Here is a 23,965-nt window from a genome sequence, read left to right as displayed (position 1 = left end):
GTCAATGGTGTTTCATCAGACTGGAGAGAGGTGAGTAGCGGGGTACCTCAGGGCTCGGTGCTTGGCCCGGTACTTTTTAACATATTTATTAATGATCTAGATGAGGGGGTGGAGGGACTACTCATCAAGTTTGCAGATGACACCAAATTGGGAGGACTGGCAAATACTCCGGAAGATAGAGACAGAGTTCAACGAGATCTGAACACAATAGAAAAATGGGCAAATGATAGCAAGATGCAATTTAATAAAGATAAGTGTAAAGTTCTGCATCTGGATCAGAAAAATGAAAAGAAGAAGAAGAAGAAGAAGAGTTGGTTCTTATATGCCGCTTTTCCCTACCCGAAGGAGGCTCAAAGCGGCTAACAGTCGCCTTCCCATTCCTCTCCCCACAACAGACACCCTGTGGGGTGGGTGAGGCTACTGGATGGGGGATACGCTTCTAGGTAACACTGTGTGTGAACGAGACCTTGGGGTACTTGTGGATTGTAAACTAAACATGAGCAGGCAGTGTGATGCAGCGGTAAAAAAGGCAAATGCCATTTTGGGCTGTATCAACAGAGGCATCAAAATCACAAGATGTCATAGTCCCATTGTATACGGCACAGGTCAGACCACACTTGGAGTACTGTGTGCAGTTCTGGAGGCCTCACTTCAAGAAGGACGTAGATAAAATTGAAAGGGTACAGAGGAGAGCGACGAAGATGATCTGGGGCCAAGGGACCAAGCCCTATGAAGATAGGTTGAGGGACTTGGGAATGTTCAGCTTGGAGAAAAGGAGGTTGAGAGGGGACATGATAGCCCTCTTTAAGTATTTGAAAGGTTGGCACTTGGAGGAGGGCAGGATGCTGTTTCCGTTGGCTACAGAGGAGAGGACACGCAGTAATGGGTTTAAACTTCAAGTACAACGATATAGGCTAGATATCAGGAAAAAAAATTTCACAGTCAGAGTAGTTCAGCAGTGGAATAGGCTGCCTAAGGAGGTGTTCAGCTCCCCCTCACTGGCAGTCTTCAAGCAAAGGTTGTATACACACTTTTCTTGGATGCTTTAGGATGCTTAGGGCTAATCCTGCGTTGAGCAGGGGGTTGGACGAGATGGCCTGTATGGCCCCTTCCAACTCTATGATTCTATGATTCTATGATTCTATGATTCTATGATTCTATGATTCTATGATTCTATGATTCTATGATTCTATGATTCTATGATTCTATATTCAGAGAGGCGGAAGACACCTTAACTGAAGATCAAATTGAAATTGTGAATCTGACAATAGAGAAGCACCATTGATCAGGTATTCTAGCCTGTTTTACATTTCGAAGTAACAGGTTCCCTATTTTTAAAAATACTTTAATAATGTTTTTTTAATTATTTTAAATATTTTAACTGCAATTTTATAAACAATGTACATGTAAGATTATATGAACTGCCCCAACCCTGCATGCAGGTAGAGTGAGTATATTAAATTAAAACTAATAAACAATAATAATAATAATCATTTATGGTGATCTTTCCTCACAGGTTGAGAAACAGGTACTAGGGGCACCTTTTACCAGATTAGCCTGGTTTACCTACTGCAGTCATTCCTGAAGCTGGTGGTAACATATATGTTGAGACCCCCATCTCCCCCTGTTTATTGATTGATTGATTGATTTGATTTGCTGCTCAGGAGGGTGGGGCTGATTCCTGTCCTGCTGAATTGTCTTCTCCTTCCAGCACCAGCCTAATCCATCACTGCTCTCTCCACTCCACCGCCTGAGCCTGCAGCCGTCCAGGTGAGTATTCAGCCCTCAGTCCTGCCTTCTTTCCCCCCATCCTGGTGGGTGTCCCAGCTGCTACCTCTTCTTGGCTGCAGCTAAGGACCTGAGGTCCTGGCCTCTCATCCTGCTCCACCTCTTTACCTTTGACCCTCTGCAGTGAGAGTTGCAGGTGCTGCAACTAGGGGGGCATCTGTAGTCAGTGTTGCTAGCATCCCTCTTTGAACGGCCATCAGATCCTTAAATGTGGGGCACTCCACATTTGTCTGCCACCCCCAAGGATGCCAAGTGGTCCAGGGCATACCACAGCTGGATAACATATCTTAGTAACATCTAGCTTTGATTTCTGCAATGCACGTCATGTGAGGCTGCATTTGAAAATAGGTTGGAAATGACAGCTCGTGTAGAATGTAGCATACAGTATAATAGTGGCCTATAGAAAAGGAGTAATTATCACTTAGGGAGAGAGGACTGCTTCATCCTGTCCTGTTATGTAAATTTTATGTTCTTCATTAATCAGAATGCCTTATGAGACAGAGAATTTAATTCACTTAGTTTTGTTCAGTCATTTGCCCCGGGGGCAGTACAATCGGTGTCTTCTTATCTCCTACGCATAATTCATTTTTAAAGTATGGGAATATGCAAAATCTGTAGTATATATGATCCAGAAGCATATGAAGACTATCCAACAGGGAACATAGAAGGAGATGTATATGTGACAACATCCTATTCAGACCCATAATGGAAGGGAGCAGCAAACTAAAACATATAACTTTGTCTTCTTTACCAATATGGAAGTTGTTCTTGCTTGTAGTATGTTACAATTTACAATTTGCCCCAACCCTTATTAGAAAAGGATTTCTGAACTAGCTGACAGAAATAAAGTGCCCCCTTTCTGTCTTAGCCATACAATATTACCTGAGATCACTGACTGTTTGGAGAATAACAATAAGAAATTGAACTTTATTAAATATATTGATGTTCTCGGTATAGTGGTTAAAAACAGCAGCTTCTAATCTGGTGATCCAGGTTTGATTTCCCACTCTACCACATGCAGCCAGCTGGGCAACCTTAGGCTTTTCATAGCCTTGATAGTGCTGTTCTAACCAAGCAGTAATATCAGGGCTTTCTCAGCCCAACATACATTCCAGGATGCCAGTTGTGGGGAGAGAAAGGGAAGGTGATGGTAAGCTGCTTTGAGTCATCATATCATAATCATCATCATCTTCTTCTTCAATAAATGAAGTTTCAGTAATTGATGTGGAACACATCTACTCCTGCATTCCCTAACGGATGGGATGTCCATTGTCCTGCCTTAGGAAGCGTGGCAGTAGATGGCAGCAGCAGAACTGTGAGGCTCAGAGGTGGACCTTGGAGCTCTGCTGCAGTGCTCCCCATCTTCCCAAGCCCGTCCTACCTTTTGGAGACTGGAACTGTCCTGGGAAGAGTGGATATGCTGCCAGTAGTAACATGACACAGCTCATAGGCTCAGATCTGAACCAAAGAGCTCTGCTGCAGTGGTGCCCATCTTCCCTGGCCTGTCCTGCCCTTTGGAGAGCAGGACTGCCCTGGGAAGAGGGGAGATGCTGCCAGAAGAACAGAGCCACAGAAGAGTTGGGGATTTTGTAACACATTTTTTATTACCCGAAAGGATCTCAAAGAAGCTTACAATTGTCTACCCTTCCTCTCTGCACAATAGACACCTGTGAGTTAGGTGAGGCTGAGAAAGGTCTAAAAGAACTTGGAGTAGCCCAAGGTCACCAGCTGGCTCTGTGAGTAAGAGTGGGGAATCAAACCCAGTTCTCCAGGCTAGAAGAGAGATATAACAAGCTGGCTCTCAAAATCTTACCAATTTCATTTTGCAGTGGAAAGTTAATTAGCTACTCTTACTTGTTTGTTGATTTCTAGAAATATTTGCATACGGTTTAGAAAATAACTGTATTCAACATGCTGTACATCTTGTATATTTAAAACAATTGCTACAATAAGCAAAATGTGTACACTGGGAGAGAGGTCAAGATATTTCTGTGTACAATTTAAACAGCAGCGCACGACAACGTGTAATTTGAGGCAATTGTAGCTGAATTTTTTGTTTTAAAAAAATCTCTACATAGTGTTTGATGAAAACACACACACAATATGTTTCATAGCAGCAAAATTATAAGTGAGCAAATTCATCATGCATCATGGAGGATACTTAACAGATTTGCCTTCATGTACTATGACTTTTCTAATTTCATTTTAGTATTGATATTTTTATATGTGCTTGGTTGTTGTTGTTGTTGTTGTTGTTTGGCTGACTCTTTGAAGAACAAGAATCTAAACTTTCATTGTTCTAGGCACTGTACTTTATTTAGCTGTTTAATTTGTTGGATGACTGCTATCTGGTATTTTTCAACTGATATTAAATCAAACATACAAAAATACCAACAATTATAAATAGCTGAAATCATTAAAAACAAATCAAACAGCTAACATCACTCCAGTTGTCTCATAAACAAATGTTTACACCAAAATCTAAAAAATTGCAGGTTTAAATAAAATGGATACTCCTTGTACAAAGCTTTCCCCCAGATTTGGGGTCACTGCTGAAAAGGTTACCCCACATGGATGCTCTGCTCTGTACTTTTAAGTGGAAATTTGCCAAACATTTATCAGTGAAGGGTTTAATTGTAGGCTACAGGGCAAAGTGGAATTTCTTGTATTAACGCCAGGGATCAGGAAAGCATGAGGCATGATTGAGTGGCTATACTTAAAGCAACCAATGGGAAGGCATGGTATACTTGCATATATTCTGGACACACCTCCTGGCAGCTATAAAGGTAAAGGTAAAGGTATCCCCTGTGCAAGCACTGGGTCATGTCTGACCCTTGGGGTGACGCCCTCCAGCGTTTTCATGGCAGACTCAATACGGGGTGGTTTGCCAGTGCCTTCCCCAGTCATTACCGTTTACCCCCCAGCAAGCTGGGTACTCATTTTACCGACCTCGGAAGGATGGAAGGCTGAGTCAACCTTGAGCCGGCTGCTGGGATTGAACTCCCAACCTCATGGGCAGACAGATTCAGACAGCATGTCGCTGCCTTACCACTCTGCGCCACAAGAGGCTCTTGGCAGCTATAATTGTAACCAATTATAATTGTAACCAATTTTGTATAATTGTAACCAATTATAGCTACTTCACTGATGGTGAGGATTACTGGTGGGAAACCAACAGGTAAGATGGAAAGGGGTGGGTGGGAAGGGAGTCTGTGGAGTGGGGGGGGGGTAGGAGGGGCCCTGGCAAAGTCTCTCCAGAGCAGGTATGTGTCCCACATACCCTCTGAGAGTCAGACTGTCAGGAAAATTTATTTTAATATAAGGAGGAAGTTGAGGGCTATCAGAAGTTCTCTATCCTACCTACATATTGTTGTTGTTGACTTTTAATATTTTATTATAGTCCACTGGTAAATTGTATAAGTGTAAGGTAGTAGGGCACCTCTATTTACAAGTCATGTTTTCAGGGGCTTCAGAACATAGGAGCTGTAATATTTCAGCACTGGGTTCCCCGATTTATAATAGAACTATTACTTCTATTATAATAGAACTTTGCCAAGCCAAACTACTAGTGCCCTACTTGGCCCTAGAACACCTAGCCACAGTGATCCACATGATGGTCACCTCTAGTCTGGACTTCTGCAACTCACTGTATGCTGGCCTGCCCTTATCCTTGATCCCAAAAGTACAACTGGTACAGAACACAGCTTCCAGTGTCCTCACAGCAACACATTGGAGGTCCCACATCCAGCCCATCGTCTAGCATCTGCATTAGGTTCTGGTTGAATTCCAGATCAGGCTTAAGGTTTTGGTTATCACCTTTAAGGCCATACACACTCTGGGCACAGTATCCCTGAGGGATTGCCTCTCTGCCTACACCCATCAAAGAGTCTTGTGTTCTACCACCTCCAACCTCTGGTGGTCCCTGGCCCCAAGGAAGCCTGCTTGACATCAACCAGGGCCAAAGCTTTCTTCATCCTGGCCCCCACCTGCTGGAACGAGCTCCTAGAGATCAGGGCCTTGACAGAACTTGAACAGTTCTGTAGGGTCTGTAAAAGGGAGCACGTCTACCAGGCATTAGACGGAGATCGACCTAAACCACCACTTTACATTGGCCCCCAAGCCTCCCTCCTACGACAACTACTACAAATCTGCCCACTTGGCCTCAGTATGGCCCATTATGCACGGCCGCCGAAACGGCGATTTCGGGTCACATGGAAAACGCGGAGGGGGAAGACACACCGGTTATGCACAGGGCGGGGCGTGACGGCGGCAAAACCCAGAGTAACCGATTATGCATGCGGCGATCCAGGCGCCGCTTCTGGTTGCGCCCCGGTCACCCGGAAGCTGCGCTTTCTTCTGCGTTTCGCGAACGCAGCTTTTTCGGCGGCATGCACTGAAGCTGCGGCCGGTTGCAGCCAGCACCGTGCGTTATCTGTGATTTTAGTCGCCGCCATTCCACCCCGAATGTGCATTAAAACCCCCATACATAATGGGTCTATGAGTTGAACTGATGTCCTTTAGAGTTCCACTGTTCTTTAATGTTATTGTTGTTATAATGTTAATTTTATTGGTGTAGTGGTTAGGAGTGTGGACTTGTAATCTGGCAAACTGGGTTTGATTCTGCACTCCCCCACATGCAGCCAGCTGGGTGACCTTGGGCTCGCCATGGCACTGATAAAGCTGTTCTGACAGAGCAATGATATCAGGGCTCTCAGACTCACCCACCTCACAGGATGTCTGTTGTGGGGAGAGTAAAGGGAAGGCAAATGTAAGCCACTTTGAGACTCCAGGTAAAGAAAAGCGGCATATAAGAACCAACTCTTCTTCTTCTTCTTCTTCTTCTTCTTCTTCTTCTTCTTCTTCTTCTTCTTCTTCTTCTTCTTCTTCTTCTTCTTCTTCTTCTTCTTCTTCTTCCCTTATTACTATAAATGGAGTTATCTGTATCATTTCTTGTTTCATATAAATCACCCTGAGCCTTCAGAGAGGGTGGTATTGTTGTTGTTAGGTGTGAAGCTGTGTCCGACTCATCACAACCCCATGGACAATGATCTTCCAGGCCTTCCTGTCCTCTACCATTCCCCAGATTCCATTTAAGTTCACAATGACTGCTTCAGTGACTTCTTCCAGCCACCTCATTCTCTATTGTCCCTTTCTTCTTTTGCCCTCAATCGCTCCCAGCATTAGGCTCTTCTCCAGGGAGTCCTTCCTTCTCTTGAGGTGGCCAACATATTTGAGTTGAGGGCAGCATATAAATCAATAAATCAATAAATAAATCCTGTTGCATTATGCATTACAACAGGCGCTGGCTAATGGTTTGGTGTATGTTTAGTGACTCAGTTGGAAGCCAGCAACCATAAAAAGAGGTTTCTCTGTACACAGCAGTCTTGACCCTAGTCATGTTTATGCACACCTAGGTAGTGTGGAATTCCAGAACATGAACCTACGCCAATGTAGTAACCTTACCTCCTCTCTGAAATGTTTTCTTGACCTGAAATAGATCATGGGGTGCTATGTGGCTGGTTAGGTGGCTGCAGAAGCATTATATACTTTTGAGGCCCACTTCCAGACCTCAAGGAATATTTCCAGACCAGGAACAGCCAACCTCCAACATCCTGGAGATCTCCTGGAATTGCTGCTTAACTCCAGGCTATAAAGGTCAGTTACCCAGGCAAAAATGGCTGCATTGGAGGGGTGACTGTGTAGCATTGTATCCCACTGAGTTTAGGGATGGCAACCTCTAGGTGGCAACCTCTAGGTGGAATCTGAGAATCCCCTGGAAGTACAGCTCATCTCCAGGCAGTTAGGCTTAAGGGAAAGCTCTCTCCCCTCACATTCACCCCTTCAAAAGGAATGCACGTGGCCCCAGACACCCCTTGGCTAGCATAGTATGATGCTTGGCTAGTGATGTCTGACCTTCTGCTGGCAAATACTGCTGGCAAATACAGTCCCTGTTGTTGTCAGCAAGGCCAATTACCTTTTAAAAGTGGATCTCCTAGTTCTCCCCAAGTTCTCACTGTCTACTTTCATGTAAAGCTAACTCCATTTGAAATTCTGGGCCACCTATGCCTTTGATTTTGTAGGACCTTTCTGGCAAATACTGATTTTTATTTACCAGACCAAGCTTAAGCAAAGTCAGTTCCTTTGTCTCTCCACTTGATCACCACTGACAGTTTAAGGTGGTAAATATTCTTTATTTAGACCCTCCTGCACTGTCCAGAATCACAGGACCCATGCTGGTCTCTCTGTCTGCCTGTCTGCGCCCTAAAATACAAACATTTGCTAGTAAGGGCTGGCCAAAGCCAATAGCTCAGGAGGGACACATCTGTACCACTCCACCCTCAGCTCAATCTGTAAGCCTCTACGATCGGCTCTAGTATTGCTGCTCCTCTCTAAATTGTAATGATAATCTCTGCAGGCAAAAATGGCTACTTTGGAGGGTGAACTCTGAGGCGTTGTACCATTTTAAGGCCCTCCTCCAAACCTCCAGGAATATTTCCAACCCAGTGGTAGCCAACCTCCAGGAGGGGCCTGGAGAACTCCTGAAATTACAGCTCATTTCCAGACTATAAAGATCAGCTCCTCAGGCAGGGTGGACAGGGTTGTTGTGCAGAAGCAACATTTAAAACCTCTCATGTAGGTTGTTGCGGAGTTGAAACACTTGAGGCCTACTGCACAGGGTTGGTCTGCAGATGAAACAGATGGCAAAAGCATCCAGTTTCATCTGCACAACAACCCTGTGTGATAGGCCTCAAATCTATGGATAGTCACAGAGAAGAATTATACACACTTTGCTGTATCTTCCTTCCAGTAGCGAGGACAGCCGCAGCATTATTTAAAGTGAGAAGGGGATTTTCTGTGGCTCCCTGTCAGCCAACTGTTATACAAAGGGAGAAAGCTTCCCTCCATCTCAAAAGGACACCACAAGTACACCCACAGACTCCTCTGTGTTGCTCTTAGAAATGCCTCTGTCACCTCAGTCAGAGGCTGTTAGAAGCTTCCTTTAAAGCAGGGTTGAAGGAAATGGGGGAGTTAGCTGCCAGGGGCGGCTAACTCACAATGGACTACGATGAACTGAAAGAACTGTGAGGTGAAATAACTGTGAGGTGATGGTCAGGGGTGAGACACATACGCTGACTGGGCGGCTGCCACAGAGTGTGTTGGGGGCGCGTGCGAGCAGGGCTAGGCCAATCCTGATTGGCCCATGGGACAGGAAGTAGAGGCTGGACAGGCTCTGCCCAGGAGGCCTCTGCACAAATATTAATGGAGCTAAGTGTTAAAGATAATTTCCTAAGATAGAAGAAAGCAAAGAAACAAGAACAGAACATTTTTGTCTCCACATCTAAAAACAAAGAGGACAGACAAGAATGGATTTAACTGAGGTTCATTAAAATTGCAATTAATTCATTCTCCCATCCCCTTGATGCAGACATTACTCAGAGCATTCATCAGTGTCTAGGCAGCTCCATCTTTTACTACAGACTTAGAAGAGTCACTTGGATGTTCCAAACGTATCATAATCTGTACACCAAAATGTGTTTATAAATGCTGACCATCTAGTTCTGCAATGCTTTCCAGCCTGTAGATTTGGATAATACTACATCTTATTTCCTCCTCCAAGCCTTTATCTTTGTTAGGCATCAGGACTGGTTGTTTGTTACCATCCGTTTGTCACCATATTGTAGGATAGTTACTGAATTAGCATCTTAATTCACCAGAAGTGTACTAATCCTGCTAATTCTTAGTTATCCAGAAACAAACCTGTTTAAAATACCCCCCTACATTTGCAATGTTAAATAAGTTTAAAAGGCTCTTCTCCATGCCATTTAGAAAAGTCTCTCCTTCCCCCACATCAAGCTTGGTCCCAATGAGACCATATGACAGGGCAGGTACAGGAGAACGTTTCTAGCAAAATCTTTGCTAGAATGCATTTCACAAGAAGTTTCCATTCATGTCATTGGCCAGTATGCACACTCAGTTCCTACTATTAAGCCCTTTTGAAAAGAAACTGTGGGCAAAATAATTTCCCCTAAAGGTGGGAACCATATATACAATAGCAGGAGTATGGCGTCTGTAGCCTTGTTTGAGTGCCAACAATAAAGGGGAATAACACATTTTAATTCTGAAGCAAATTTTCCTCAGGTACCAAACAGGCCATATTATAATTGAAATAGCTTTACTAACCTCAGAGTGCTGAACTGGTACTTCAATTGAACCAAGACCATTCATTAGCCAAACCTAAATGAATTCGTATTTCAGCCATTCAGTTAATAATATCTCCACTTGATCCATCCCTGTAGTTTGTTTGAATACTATACCCCTAAATATATTGTCTGCCTTATTAACTGTAAGAAAAATTTAGACTGTGGTTTCTTATGGCAAAGACCTCTGCAACTCTCAAGTGGCCAATGACAAAACTGGCAACTCTATCCCTGGCCACATGGTATGTGCACTGACAGATTTGCAGTCTGTGCTACTGGGAAATCCTTTCAGCTTTCCTTCCAATTTAATTGGCACATCCATAAATATTTGGCAAAGGTCATGTTATTACATTGATTGGAAGATACATGATAAAATATCCAGACATTCTTCACTGAAGGTCTCTATATATTCATACTAGAGAATCAAGCTTATGGGCCATTTACTCAGGGAATAATTTTCTATTCTGTTCATTGTGTGAGCCACGACACATTTATTTCAGTATAACTCTGACTATCACAGTTGCAGAGAGAGCCAGTCCACTCAAGTGAGGACTCACAGATGACCTCACATAAATATGGTCAACTGTACTTTTGTTATGACAGGTCACTTCAGTCAGTGAGATATTTTGCCTATCCACTGAATATATTCCTCAGCCAACTCATACTGTGGAAATTTGCTCTTGAGATTTAAGAGAGGACTTTTAGAAATGGGTTTTCTAAGTGGCCTATCCCTAACCTTGATCCATAAACTGCAATTGGTACAGAATGCTGGGGCCTGGATCCTCACAGGTACTCTGTGGAAGTCCCATATAAGGCCTGCTGTCCAACAACTGCACTGGTTCTCAACTGAATTCTGAATCAGACTTAGGGTTTGGTAATCACCTTCAAGACCATACATGGTCTCGGCCCAGTGTGCCCAAGAGACTGAATCTCTGCCTACATTCCCCAAAGAGCCTTATGCTCCACAACTTCCAACTGGCTGGTGATTCCTGGACCCAAAGAAGCATGTCAAGCCTCAACTAGGGCCAGAGCTTCTTCCATCCTGGCCCCTACCAGGTAGAATGAGCTCCCTGAAGAGATCAGGGCCCTGCCAGAACTCCCAGAATTCTGCAGGGCCTGCAAAAGGGAGGTCTTTTGCCAGGCATTTGGTTGACTGATCCAACAGCATCTGCTGGATTCCCCAAGAAACTCCTCCCCATGATCTGAGCCCAAACTGACCAACCTACAGGACCATGGTTAGAAGTTCATGTTGTTGGGAAATGTTACAAAACAAAATCAGAATCCAGTGGCACTTTAAAGACCAACTAACATTCAAGGTGTAAGTTTTTAAGTGCAAGCACTCTTCCTCAAACTTGTAATTCTTAGTGTCTTAGTTATGGAATCCACTGTTGTTGTTGTTGCTGATATTAAGCATTGTGCTGTATATGTTTTGTGTTATATTCCAGTGTCTGGTCTCTACCTTTCTGTTTTGCCCACCTATTGTTTTCTCAGATGAAAGAAACTAATTAATTTGAGAGAGCAAGACTATAAGACTTATACAATCCATCCAATAAGGTTGAAAACACATATTTAATCATGCCTCATATCTATCTGAGCCTCTTGTGGCGCAGAGTGGAAAGGCAGCTGTCTGACAGCTTTGCCCATGAGGCTGGGAGTTCGATCCCAGCAGCCGGCTCAAGGTTGACTCAGCCTTCCATCCTTCCGAGGTCAGTGAAATGAGTACCCAGCTTGCTGGGGGGTAAACAGTAATGACTGGGGAAGACACTGGCAAACCTCCCCGTATTGAGTCTGCCAAGAAAACGCTAGAGGGTGTCACCCCAAGGGTCAGACATGACTCGGTGCTTGCACAGGGGATACCTTTACCTTTACCTTTACCATATCTACAAACAGGCACTTGTTATTCAGAGCTCTCTACCTGCCTCCCCTCAGTCTGAGCCATGTTGTATTAGCTGGTCACTTTAGGGTTGAGCAGGAATATTTGGAGTGTTCTTTTTCAGATTGGTAAGGATAAGGAAATTTTGTTACCTGGTTCATATTGACTAGCATGGGGCGCAGTTCCTTCAAAATTGCTCAAGTTGGAAATGTATTGGGCCCTGTTAGTACATTGGGAGTGATGTAGAAAATTGCTGTACAGCAGGGAAAGATGATGAGCAATGTAATCACGGAGGATGATTCCCAAGCCAGCCACTCAGGTGCTAGAATTCAATTATTTGAACTCTAATGCTAAACAGCACAGAGCTTTTTTTCTGACGCACATGAGATACACTCTCAGCACAGAATTATATAATAGCGAAGAGTGGTGAGCCTAGGCATATGCCATAGGAGGTGGTCTCCAAAAAGTCTAAAATTTACATATATTGGTTGGAGCCATAATTTACAGATCCCATTCAACCACTCAGCTACACTTTATAATGAGTTTAGCCATTTTATATAGAGTGCATTGTTACAATTCTGACCACTGAGGAAGACCCAGTAGGGTCAAAACGCATTTGGTCTTATGTGCTGTTTGTTCTGTATAGTTTTTATGTAGTTTTTATTCTGTATTTAATTGTGCACTACAATAAATCATTACCATTTTATAGTATTTTATTGTACAGCTCTACTTCTGAGTTCCTACCTAAAGGCTGGGTTGTGTTCCTTTTTTGGTTTTGGTTTTACATTATGAAACCGTGTCACAGCATCCAAACACAGCCACATGATAACTCCCTGCCAAACCAGCCAATCAAACCCCTCGAACCAATTTGTAGTTTACAAAGACATGTCAGAAATAAAACTGTCAAAGCCAGTGATCCATAGTGTGAGGCGTGGATCACTGGCTTTGACAGTTTTATTTCTGACATGTCTTTATGAACTACAAATGGGTTCGAGGGGTCTGATTGGCTGGTTTGGCAGGGAGTTATCATGTGGCTGTGTTTGGATGCTGTGACACAGTTTAATAATGTAACAGGATTAACTTTTGCTTATATATTCCTACTGTTATGATGGTCAGTTCTTAGTCTGATGAAGAGGGCTTGCACTCGAAAGCTCACACCTTGAATAAATGTTTGCTGGTCTTAAAGGTGCTACTGGACTCTGATTTTATTGTGCTACTTCAGACCAACATGGCTACTCATTTGATAGTTACGTATGAAGTAATTTATTATAGCCTCCATGAAGTAGATGTCACATGTAAACCAGTAGTGACAGATTATTCTAAAATAGCCAGAAAATGAAAGAGAGACTATATGGTTCAAAGATGAAGCAAGTCTGACATTTTAGAAATAAACTAATACTGAACTAAAACTGGATACAATGACCATGTTTATAATTCTTAGATTTCCTGAGATGTATCAGTGGACTACTGGAACATTAAGCTCAAGGAAAGTTGTCATTACATTTTGCCCAATATAAATGTTTTGGGGGTAGGAAAAGTGCCTGCTGTGAAAGGGAAAACAGGAATCCTGAAGGAATTACAAAATGTAGTGAGATTTATCAGGGATTTCTGGATTTCAATATGTCAGAGAGACTAACATCATTCTTCTTATATTGGTCACAATATATGAAATGAATTCAATTCTTCCTGTCCAGACATATTCTTCTGTCTCTTTATCTCCAGAGAAAGTCATAGTTCAGGAAATCAGTCAATTCAATAACGAGACTGTGGCCAAATAGCAAGTCACTCTGATAAACTGCTGGCTCTAGTAAAGTCTGTGGCAGAGCTCCCGGTGGCTCAAGAGGCTTCAGTGTGTTTGACAGCTCTATTCCCTGATTGTTGTATCAAAGGCATGAAATGCTCTCCTAGCTCCATTGCTATTTATCTTTGGCTGGTTTTTCATTATAGTGTCTATGCTATTCATCACTCGATCTAGCTTACAAAGACAATTATCAGGAAGCTTGTTGTTTGAGCCTGCCTTTTAGTCAACCTTGTTTTGTCATTCTCACTTGAAAGCTTTTCCCTTAGAAGTGGAAATCTGTATGAAGAGTGATGTCACACTAAGAACACAGCACTGTTGGAATGGCCCAGGAGTATCTCACTAAATAAGAGTTACTTGTTCATCTGAACTCCGAATAAGGCAGTAACCACTGCTAATACTGTATGTGTAACTTTACTAACTTGCTGGAGAAAAAATCTTTGTTACTGTACTTCCCACAGTTTTCTAAAATTCTTCTTATAAAGTGTTATTATTAATCACCAATTTGAAATAGCTAAGCAAAGCTGTAGCTAAATAGTACATACATGATGGGTTTTCAGTTCTGGGAATACATCATTGCTTCTTTTTATCTCACTTTCCTCTCCCCTCCCTTGAATGAAGATGACACCAAGACAAGGAGGGGAAAAAAAGGTGTTGAAATTGTAGGCAGCCTTACTTCCATCAGAACAGGCACATTTACCAAAAAATTGCTTCTTCTACTTTGCTTCCAAATTTGGGTTGAAAATAGACATGACATTTCTACTGTTTTAACAAGGCCTACAAGTGCTAAAATACATTGGTATTCCTAAGCAATGGATAAAAGAATGAAAGAACCAAAAAAGTGTACTAAAACACACTATGCAGCATTATGTACAAAATTCAGACCCATTCCGCGCAAGGACCAATGTTGCCAATTGGTCCCTGAAAGCAGAAAAGCTATTTTTAAAAGTGCAATTCGGTGTTATGCGTACCTGCCTTTGTAGTGAAATCCAGTAGCATTTCAATCATTTCCCACAGGTTTCCGGTCTCACCAAAAATTGCTATCCAGGAAGCGATTTTTTCTTTGCTCTGTCCTGCCCCTGGCCATCGATCAAATGAACAGCCAATGGGCAGCCGTTATCATGCTCCCGAAAAGCCCCTTTCCCTTTAAGCACAGTTAAAAAAAAACATGTTGCAACGAATATGCCTTGATTCCTTGATTCCTCCTAACTTAGAGACCCATCTAGCTGGCAGCTGGTGTGTGAGCTGCCGATTCATCGTTACTACGCTCCCCCGAGTGAAAAATAAATCCCCCCCCCCCCGTGCACAGATGCGATTTTCAGCCGAAAGTAAAGGGAACTTGCAAATGGGGCTGTGTTGTGCTTGGTGACTTGAGGGGAGCTTTAAAGCAGCTCTGTGGAGGGACTGCAGCCAGAGAAGCCTCGCTGGGTGAATGAAGGCTTGCCGGTTCATTGCTTTCTGCTCGCTCCAAGAAAAAAAATGGTGATCGCTTCGCCAGAAGTTCAGAGGAGAGAGCCAGGGAGAGGGACTTGGCTGGAACCACAACAATGGGAACGTACAGGTCTTTTTCGCTACTGTTGCAGATTATTTGCAAGACTATAGCACTTTTCGGAGGGTGAATCCACTTTTCTGGATTTCCCTTTAAGCGCTACAATGAATCGCTTTTTGCGGATCGGTGTGGCAGATTGTGTGCGATGTCGTGCATAACTGCAAATTACTAGCATTTACAATTTGGAAGCCTTTTGCAACATTGAAGTCGTGCGGAATGGACCTCAGAATTAAAAAAACAAACAAACATGGATCTCAAAACACCAATTCTACTCTGGAAACAACTTTATGCAATTTGGTGATAATTCAAATGCAATTTTTAGAAGAATTCCTTATTCTACTTCTATAGCAGTACCATTCTAAGCATAGCTAGTAGAACTCTGTAAATGGCACATATTGTTTCCCACAAAATACTGCCAACTGATGTAGAACCATGTGGAATCCCTTATTCTGAAGCAATAGAAAAGAGCACAAGTCCAGTAGCACATAAAAGATTAAGAAAATTTGTGACAGAATATGAGCTTTCATGAGTCACTGCTCACTTCTGCCAATTGATGATGCAGTGGGCAGACTGGCAAGGCATGATGATGCTTGTCAGCCTAGTGTGCATTCTGGGTGGGCACACACATTGGAGGCAGTGGAGGCAGGCCCCATGGCACCTATTTAAGGCACCACATGTATGGGCCTGGCCTTTCTGCTGCCAGTCACCATCAAGACAGCTTCCTACCCTCCTGCCATAGTTATATGGTTATTGGTTTTTGTTTTTGTTGTTTATCTTTCCATCACAGTGGTTTAAGGGGGGGGGGAAGAGCCCAGGGTTTCAGGGGTCCAGTTTGAATACTGGAACCCTGAGGGAGCAGGTCTCCATAAGAAACTGGCTCGTGTGGGTGTGGCCTACCCAGCTCAGTAGGCCAGGGACTCTGAACCAGGTGGTTGGGTGACCGAATGAGGTGGGCATCCATCGGCCACCCATCAAGCTGTTTCCTGAAGAGATGGTCCTGGTGGCAAGGAACGGTCCTCCCAGCTGGGATAAAAATACTTTCCATGGTGCTCCCAGGGCCAAGAATGAACAGCTGGAGGGCTGACGGAGGCTCTAATTGTCTTGCCAGGCCTACCCTTCAGCTAGAGGCTGTGTAACAATAAAGCTGTGGCCTTGTTACTGCCTTGTTGCTTGCCCACCTGCCAATCAACTGGCATAATGATAACCTTCTTCTCCCAGAGGTGCTCTAAATCTATTCATAGGTCTTGGTATTTCACAATCTCCAGTTCTTTTTTTTTTCTTTTCTTTTTTCCTATTCTGTTGTCTCTTGGGATTATAATGTCAATTATTCAAACCCTATTTCTCATTTTTCTCATTCCTCAGGGGTGTTATGCTCCAGGTGTCTAGCTGTTTGTAATCAAAAGTCTCAAAGGATCTTTGTTTTCTCATTCACCATGATCTTGTCTGGTTTGTGGTCCCATGAATTTCTGGCAGATGGTAAGCTATACTTACAGATTCCAGTGCAACATAACTTCAACTCTATTGTGATGTTCTTTTTAGTCAGTTTGAACAATTTCCTTGCAGGCACTGATCATGTGGTCAACTGTTTTATCCTTTGTCTTGCAAAGTCAACATTTGCTGTTTTTGCTAGTCTTCTGAATCTTGGTTTTCATATTATTCATTTTGAGTGCCTTCTCTTATGCAGCAAGAATGAGTCCTATTTCTTTCTTTACGTGTCAGCTTTGGAGCCACATCCAGGTGTTTTCATTATCACCTTTATACTCTTGTCTTTCAAATATTGTCCATGCAAGTGCTTTTCTTTCCAGTTATCAACGTGAGCTTTGATTCCAAAGTTTTTGCAATCTTCTTTGGCTTCTGTAATCTTAAATAAGTCTGTCTTGTATCCTTCAACTAGATGCCTTTGCATGCATTTCTTAGTGTAGTCATGTAGTGCTTGTTTTCCTTCAACTGCTTGTTTAACTTTCAGGAGACCTCTTTCATTTAATTTTCTTGGTAAGTAAAGACGTCAACATCATTTAGAAATAGAGAGCATAGTGACTGATGCATTGTCATTATCTTGCATTTTTTCTAATCTATTGCTTCTAATTATGCTTGTTTGCAATCAATAATGCCAGCTGTGAATCTTAGAACAGAGACTGCCCATGTGCTAATTACTTTTACTATGTTGCGTCCATCTAGTTTTACTCACAATATCTTTTTAATTCTTTCTTTAATTCTTTAATTCTTAGTTTTCTTTAAAGCCCAGAGTGATTCAGCAGAGACAGAAAATTTTGTGGCAGCGCCCTTTCAGCTGCATGGAAATTCTCCTTCTCTGCATAAAAATCATGCTCCTTCTTCATCTTTTCAATTTTGTAAGACCATTTTATCAATCAGAAACAAAACTTTAGTGCCTCGAGAAATTCAGAAAACTCAATTTTTGTTTGTGTAGTAAAGTTAAATTGAACATAATTATTTTTCAATGGAATTGGCTATAATTCCGGTCAGTAGTTGATAGATTGTTGGCAGGCAGGTAATGGGGCAGACGTTGTGTGGCACTGCCTCTTTCTCTTTTTTCTGGTTATTTCATTGTAGAAAAGGCATTGATGATTTCGGTTTCACTTTTTTGTGATACAAGAACAAGAATTTGAACATGTACTGTATTCCAAATGTAGCTGGGATATTATTGTCCCATTATCTTAAGATTCACTGGCACTAAAATAGTGTCTATCTTGTTCTCATCTCTTTTCCTAAAACCCAATATTTCATTTTTTTAAACAAATTCTGCACACTGAGTCAATATTTTCACCAAACTGTTCACTTGTTTTCTGGTCAGTCCTTGAAACCCCATAAATATGCATTTGCAGTTACTAAAGTATCACCTTGCACTTACCATGTTGAACTTGATTTGCCATATTGTTGCCCATGTGACCATCCTAATTAAATGAGGCTTCATCTGCAAACTTTGTCCTAATTGTTTGTCCCCAGCTCCTGATAGCAATAACTGATCACTGTGGGACCTCACTATTTTATTTCTCTCCATTGTGATCACTGTCCATGTACTTTTATACTCTGCTTCCTGTTGCTCAATGAATGTTTGATGGAATGTTTAATGCATAAGAGAACCTGTCCTTTAGTGAGAGACCTTGTTCAATGTTTTTTTTAAAATTCAAGTACATAATGTAAAGTATATCATCATTATTCAAGAAAGGCAACAATTGAAAACAGAAGGAGCAGCTGGGACTAAGCCGCAGCCGCCAATTGATGCCACAGTGGGCGTCTCTGAGAAAAGATGTGGCCAGCCATTGACTCAGAAGTGTGTGTGCTGGGATCAGTGCACATGACAGCAGGCCTAGGTGGTGGGCTCATGGGGTGCCTATTGCACAAGACTCGCCCTCTCCGCTCAAGCTGCCACCAGTACAGCTTCTCCTCCCACCCTGGTTTTCAAGTTGTTCAGGTTTATTGTTGTTCTCTTTCTGGGTTCATCAATGTCAGCGCAACAGTTTAGGGCACAGAAAGGAGCCTGTTGGCAGGGAGGCCAGTCTGCGTACTGGACTCCCTGAGGTTGGGTGGTCTCATTAAGAGGCCAGCTGTTAAACAAGTGTGGAATACCTGGCTGGGATGCCAGGTGGCTGGGGTAACCAAATGAGGTCAGTGCCCACTGGCCTCCATTCAGGTTGCTTCCCAGGATAGGGACTCCAGATGGCAAGGGAACTGCTCTTCTGGCTGGGAAAGTTGCAGGTTCCAGGGCACCAGGGCCCTCATTTGGAGCATCTGGCTATGCGGGTCAAGCTTCCTTTATACTAACCCTCCAGCAGAAGAAGAAATAAAGATGTGGCCATGTTAATCCCAATCAGTAGTCTCATGTCTTATTCAAAGACCAATGTCAACCTGCTAGGCAATTGACTTCCTGCTATACTTATATAACCTGTACACTTATCTCATCAGTTTTGAAATTGTAAAAGGCCACTGATGAATCAAATTTTCATGGAAACAATACATATATTCACTCAGAAGATCTTTTATGTGAATGATAACTTTGGGTTGCAATGTTTGCCTCGCCATACACAAGGACTTTATACTTTTTTACACCGAACCTCAGTTTTCATGTGATCATCCATTCATGCAGTTTCATGAGATTGTTTTGGGACTCCTTTAGTTACTTGTATACTGAATAATTTGATGTTATTCATAAAAGTGGATACCTGATTGCTCACTTAAAATCACAGGGTATCTATTTTTATTAGCTGGACCATAATTAAACTTAGGGCAGCTTGGAGTAAGCATTATCAGGATCTGGCCAGGTCAGGGCACTATTCAAACATGGATGCCATTTGCATAGCTCCATGGGATAACAAAAGAAATATATTTTGATTAAATCAGTAGATGTTCAAAACAGGTGTCTTTCTCCCACCCTAAAGGCACATGCAATTTAATCAAATAGATTACTCAAGACTTATGCAAAACATCTTTGGAAGTCTTCATTAGCAACTCAAGCAAGTAATTACTCCCCAAACCCTCTTTTGCATATGGAAGATCACTTTTTCCCCTCTTTAATAACTCTTACGTGTAAATTAATCACTTTGTCACCTGTCTGGTCAAGCCTTCCTTGGTCATCAATAGGGCTATTAGTAACAATCAAATCCAAACCTTTAGTTGACCCCAGTAAAGTAATCATCATGATTGTTCTCTAAAAGTTTTCCTACATAAAGAACACATGCCTTCCCATAGTCTTAGACACCGTTTTCATAGAAGGATGGGTCTCAGTGTGTTGTGTGTTCTTGGTACTGACCACTGACCACATACACCCCCACTGCATTGCTTCTCTTTCCCTTCTCACAGAATGAAATTCATTTCTTTCTAGATCCGCTGCTTCTGTGGAGCCCTTCAAGATTGGTAAAATATCACCTGATCCCTAAAATGTTATTTCCCACTCCTCACTGCCTTCAGTTAGCTCCTGAAATTTGTGTTTTATTGAATGAACCAAGTGATAGAAAGCCCCTTTGTATCAAGGAAAAGAGGCCAAGCCCTTGCCTGCAGGCAGAGAAGACATGAGAATAATAGATTCAAAATGCCACCCACTCCCTGCCCAAATTAATGGGTAGTCAACTGCCCTGCAAATTGGGGTGAGGAAGGACAGAAATCGATGACATTGTCACTGCTGTAGTAAAAAGCAAGTGTAAACAGCCTTTCACTTCAGTAGAACTTAGAGAACCACTAACTCGAGGGCTGACATTTGTGGGAGAAATTTTGCACCTCTATAAACCAGTCCTAAAAGTAAATAAAAAGTCTGACTAAGATGGATGCACAGTCATACAAGCAGATCAGGTGCCTAGTAAAAAGTAACTTCACAACATTAGGAACATAACACTTAAATAATTGAATAAGCATACACATGGTGGATAGTTAAGGTGGACAGGGGGAAAAGAGGTTGTGCTTAACAATTATAGGAAGTGGAAGGAGTTTGGGTTGATTACTGTGGCGGGGGGGGGGGTGTTTGTGCTGAGAACAGCAGGCAAGCAACATAAATTACTGGCATTAGAAACTGTGCCTGCCTTTGGAATATGAAGCTCAGCCATGCAGATTAAGCATTTAAAAGCTTTTCATATCATCATGCTTTACAATGGCAATGTTAATGTTGACCCAATACAGCTATCATTATTCCAGCCAAGCAATACTAACTGCTGTTTCATTTAAGGGGGTGTAAGCATGGACTTTATCTGTTGGAAAGTGTTGTTCCGTCTTCCTATTGGCATGTGTCCCAATTGATTGTGAGCAGAAGACATTTAATAGTGGTTTGCCGGAGAGCCCACCCCACTTTTTTGTGGTATGCTGGTAGAAAACTGGACACATAAATCATGCTTTGAGCTACTAAGAGCAACAGCCAATAACTATAGATAGTGAAAGCTATATGGAATTGAATCTGTTGCACAGCTAGCCTGGCTGTGGGCAGGTATCCTGGCTGCAGGACTAGCCATATAGCAGCTCACTCCATAAATCAATGTGCAATCATGTCAGAAAAGAAAATGATTACCAGAGTGCACTGAGATAAATATTTCCTTCCAAAAGCAGTATAGGATTGTTTATAATATATGTCTCATAATGGCTCCTGTGATTATCTGGGTCGTTCTAGTTTCTTCTCCTTTGGGTGTACAGAGTGTATGAGACACTTACCGCATGATATATAAAGAAAACAGCGCTCCAGGAAATTATTGCCGGTGGATTGGTCTCGTATAGTAACCTGACATGGAGCTATTGTGCAAAGCCAAAGAAAAGGGAAATATATAGTGATGACAAGTCTATTGACAATTTGTACATTCTTTCAAAAAACATCTACTGTAGGTACGGAGGCACTTTATTTTTTCCCATCACTCTGTCATTTTGAATGGCAACACACTGCCACATCATTAGCAGATGAACTGAAAAGCTTTCTTCTGTTCAAAATATCAAGTCTTGAGAATGCAGACTCTGACAACTTGCTGATTCATTGACTATTTAACATTTCTGGTTGGAGCAGTATTCTACAGATGGAGTATGAGTGAAAACATGTATTGCTTGTAACATTTTATCCAGAATGCTCCAATGGAAGATAATTTGTGCTCAGATGCCCATTCCAGACCAGCCAAACTATGTGGATAAATCCACTATATTCAACTGCAATGGTGTTCATAATATTAATGGTGGCTAAATGTACATGAGACATTGAAGCAGCTTTCAACACCCTTTTTGCTGTTAAGATGTATATAGGAAAACATAAAGACAGTTCTTAAGGAGCAATTATCAAGTTCTGAGATGTGAGAAAAGCAGTTTTAAATGTGTATGTTTGAGGATAGTTGATTTGCAATAACATTCAGCTTCTCTGTGCTTTACAATAACACATCTTAGTTGGGTTTCAGAGGGGCTTTCCGCACAAGGACCAATGTTGCCAAATGTTTTCAGAATGCAGAAACGCTATATTAAATAGTGGAATTTCGTTGTTCCACATACCTTTAATTTTCGTGGAATATTGAAGTCCCAGTAGCGTTGTATACATTCCCCACAGGTTTCCGGTCTCACTGGAATCGCAACAAAGGAAGCGAGATTTTTCTGTACTGTAAGCGAGAAATACTTCTTCCCGCCCCTGGCCATCAATCAAACAGAACAGCCAATGGGCTGTTGTGTTCATGCTCCCGAAAAGCCCCTTTCCATGCATGCTTACTCGGAAGGAAATCCCATTGAAATGTGGTTCTTTGCTTCCATGCAACAGCAGGAGCAAAGGCGCCTACACTTCTGAAGCTCGCATGCTGGAATGCTTTGCAATTCTCCTCCTGTAGAAAGCTAGCTAATTTGGCAGCTCCTAGCTACCCTGGTCTCTAGCTGCAGGGAAAACGTTTGTATGGGTGCCTCCCCCTGAATTTTGGGGAGGGGCAGAGATGCTTTCGAACTGGCCTGGAGAGAAAGTCACCTCTCCCTTTCATGTGGGTGTGGGGGCTTAATGAGGTATTATTGGCCAAGTGACCTCGTTCTCCCTTGCCCGGCATGAAGACCTCCAGCTACCCTGTGCCCACAGGTACCGCTTCTGTGAAAGCAAGAAAACATTTCCCTCCCAGGCCTGTTGGCAATTCCAGTGACGGGCAAGCACAAGGCCGGGCCGGAACTTACTTGTGAGTAATCACGCAAAGAAAATCTAAACGCAAACAACCCCTTCCCCCAACCTCCCCAAAATGTAATTTCATCCAACAGTCTAAGCTGTGATTGTTCTTTTCCGCAGAGTCAGATGAGCTTACTCCCGTGTAATGGCACTGCAGGCCCGACAGCCTTCCTGCCAAAGAGTAACAGGTGTTGCTCAGAGAACCAGATGGGTAGCTAGCTAGGCCGATTTAATAGCGTTTACCAAAGGTAAGACTTCGGCTACATTTAAGTCATGCGGAATGGCCCAGAGTGTTTGCTATTTAGTGGCCGTGAGTAAATGCAGCCGCCATTGATGCTGTGGTGGGCGCCAAATGAGGCGCAATGCCAGAGGTGTTGGCATGCTGCCACGGCTGGGTGACAACAGAGGGGTGGGATGCCAGTGATAAATAGGTCGGGCTCTTTCTTGCCCACCCTCTCCGCGTTAACCACCGCCTGAACAGCTACCCTCCCAGCTACCCTATACGGTTGTGTTTTACATTATGTTTTGTTGGAATTTTGTTACAGCTGTAGGCTATGCCTGGTAGGGAGACTGTTGGCAGGGAGTTCCATTTGAGTACAGGACTCCCTGAGGTCAGGGGTCTCCATAATGAGGCTGGCCACTAAGCAGATGCAGCCTACCTGGCTGGTAGGCCAGGGGCCCGTGACCAGGCAGCTGGGGGATACCATTCCCAGTTCTCTCAGATCTCTCACAACCCCACATACCTCACAGGTTGTCTACTGTGGAGATATGAATGGAAAAGGTGTTTGTAAACTGCTTTGAGATTCCTTTGGGTAGTAAGCATAGGGTACAAAAATCCATTCTTCTAAGGAGCAACCATGAAAGAAGCATGTGGGCACATAACATTTTACCAACAGTGAAAACATGGGAGACAGAAGGAACAGGGTGGACAACTGTGTACTGTGACTACCCCATGTGTATTAGGGCAGAGGGGCATTTCGGTGAATGTGGCCTAATTCACACAAGAAGGGAAATGATGCAGAATTGGTTGCCATGTAATCTTCCCTTAAGAAGAGTCTCCAGTCTGATTTTCCCTTCACATATCTGAGGACATGGCTCTGGAAAGCTCATCTGTAACCACTATGCCAAAATTCCCAAAGGTCAGTCCTCTCCC

General features: G+C 42.8%; 1 long non-coding RNA gene across 1 annotated transcript; it reads left to right on the top strand.

Moving 5' to 3' along the window:
* The first annotated feature begins 1,446 nt into the window (after positions 1-1,446).
* LOC143840692 (uncharacterized) lies at positions 1,447-23,060 on the top strand. Its single transcript, XR_013232323.1, has 3 exons — positions 1,447-1,770; positions 22,732-22,825; positions 22,933-23,060. It is a non-coding gene; the product is annotated as an uncharacterized LOC143840692 (long non-coding RNA).
* Positions 23,061-23,965: the final 905 nt, after the last annotated feature.

This window comes from Paroedura picta, chromosome 6 (assembly GCF_049243985.1).
Source record: "Paroedura picta isolate Pp20150507F chromosome 6, Ppicta_v3.0, whole genome shotgun sequence".
NCBI lineage: Eukaryota > Metazoa > Chordata > Lepidosauria > Squamata > Gekkonidae > Paroedura > Paroedura picta.
The sequence above is the reverse complement of the archived record's forward strand: the minus strand, read 5'-3'. Positions and strand labels throughout refer to the sequence as shown.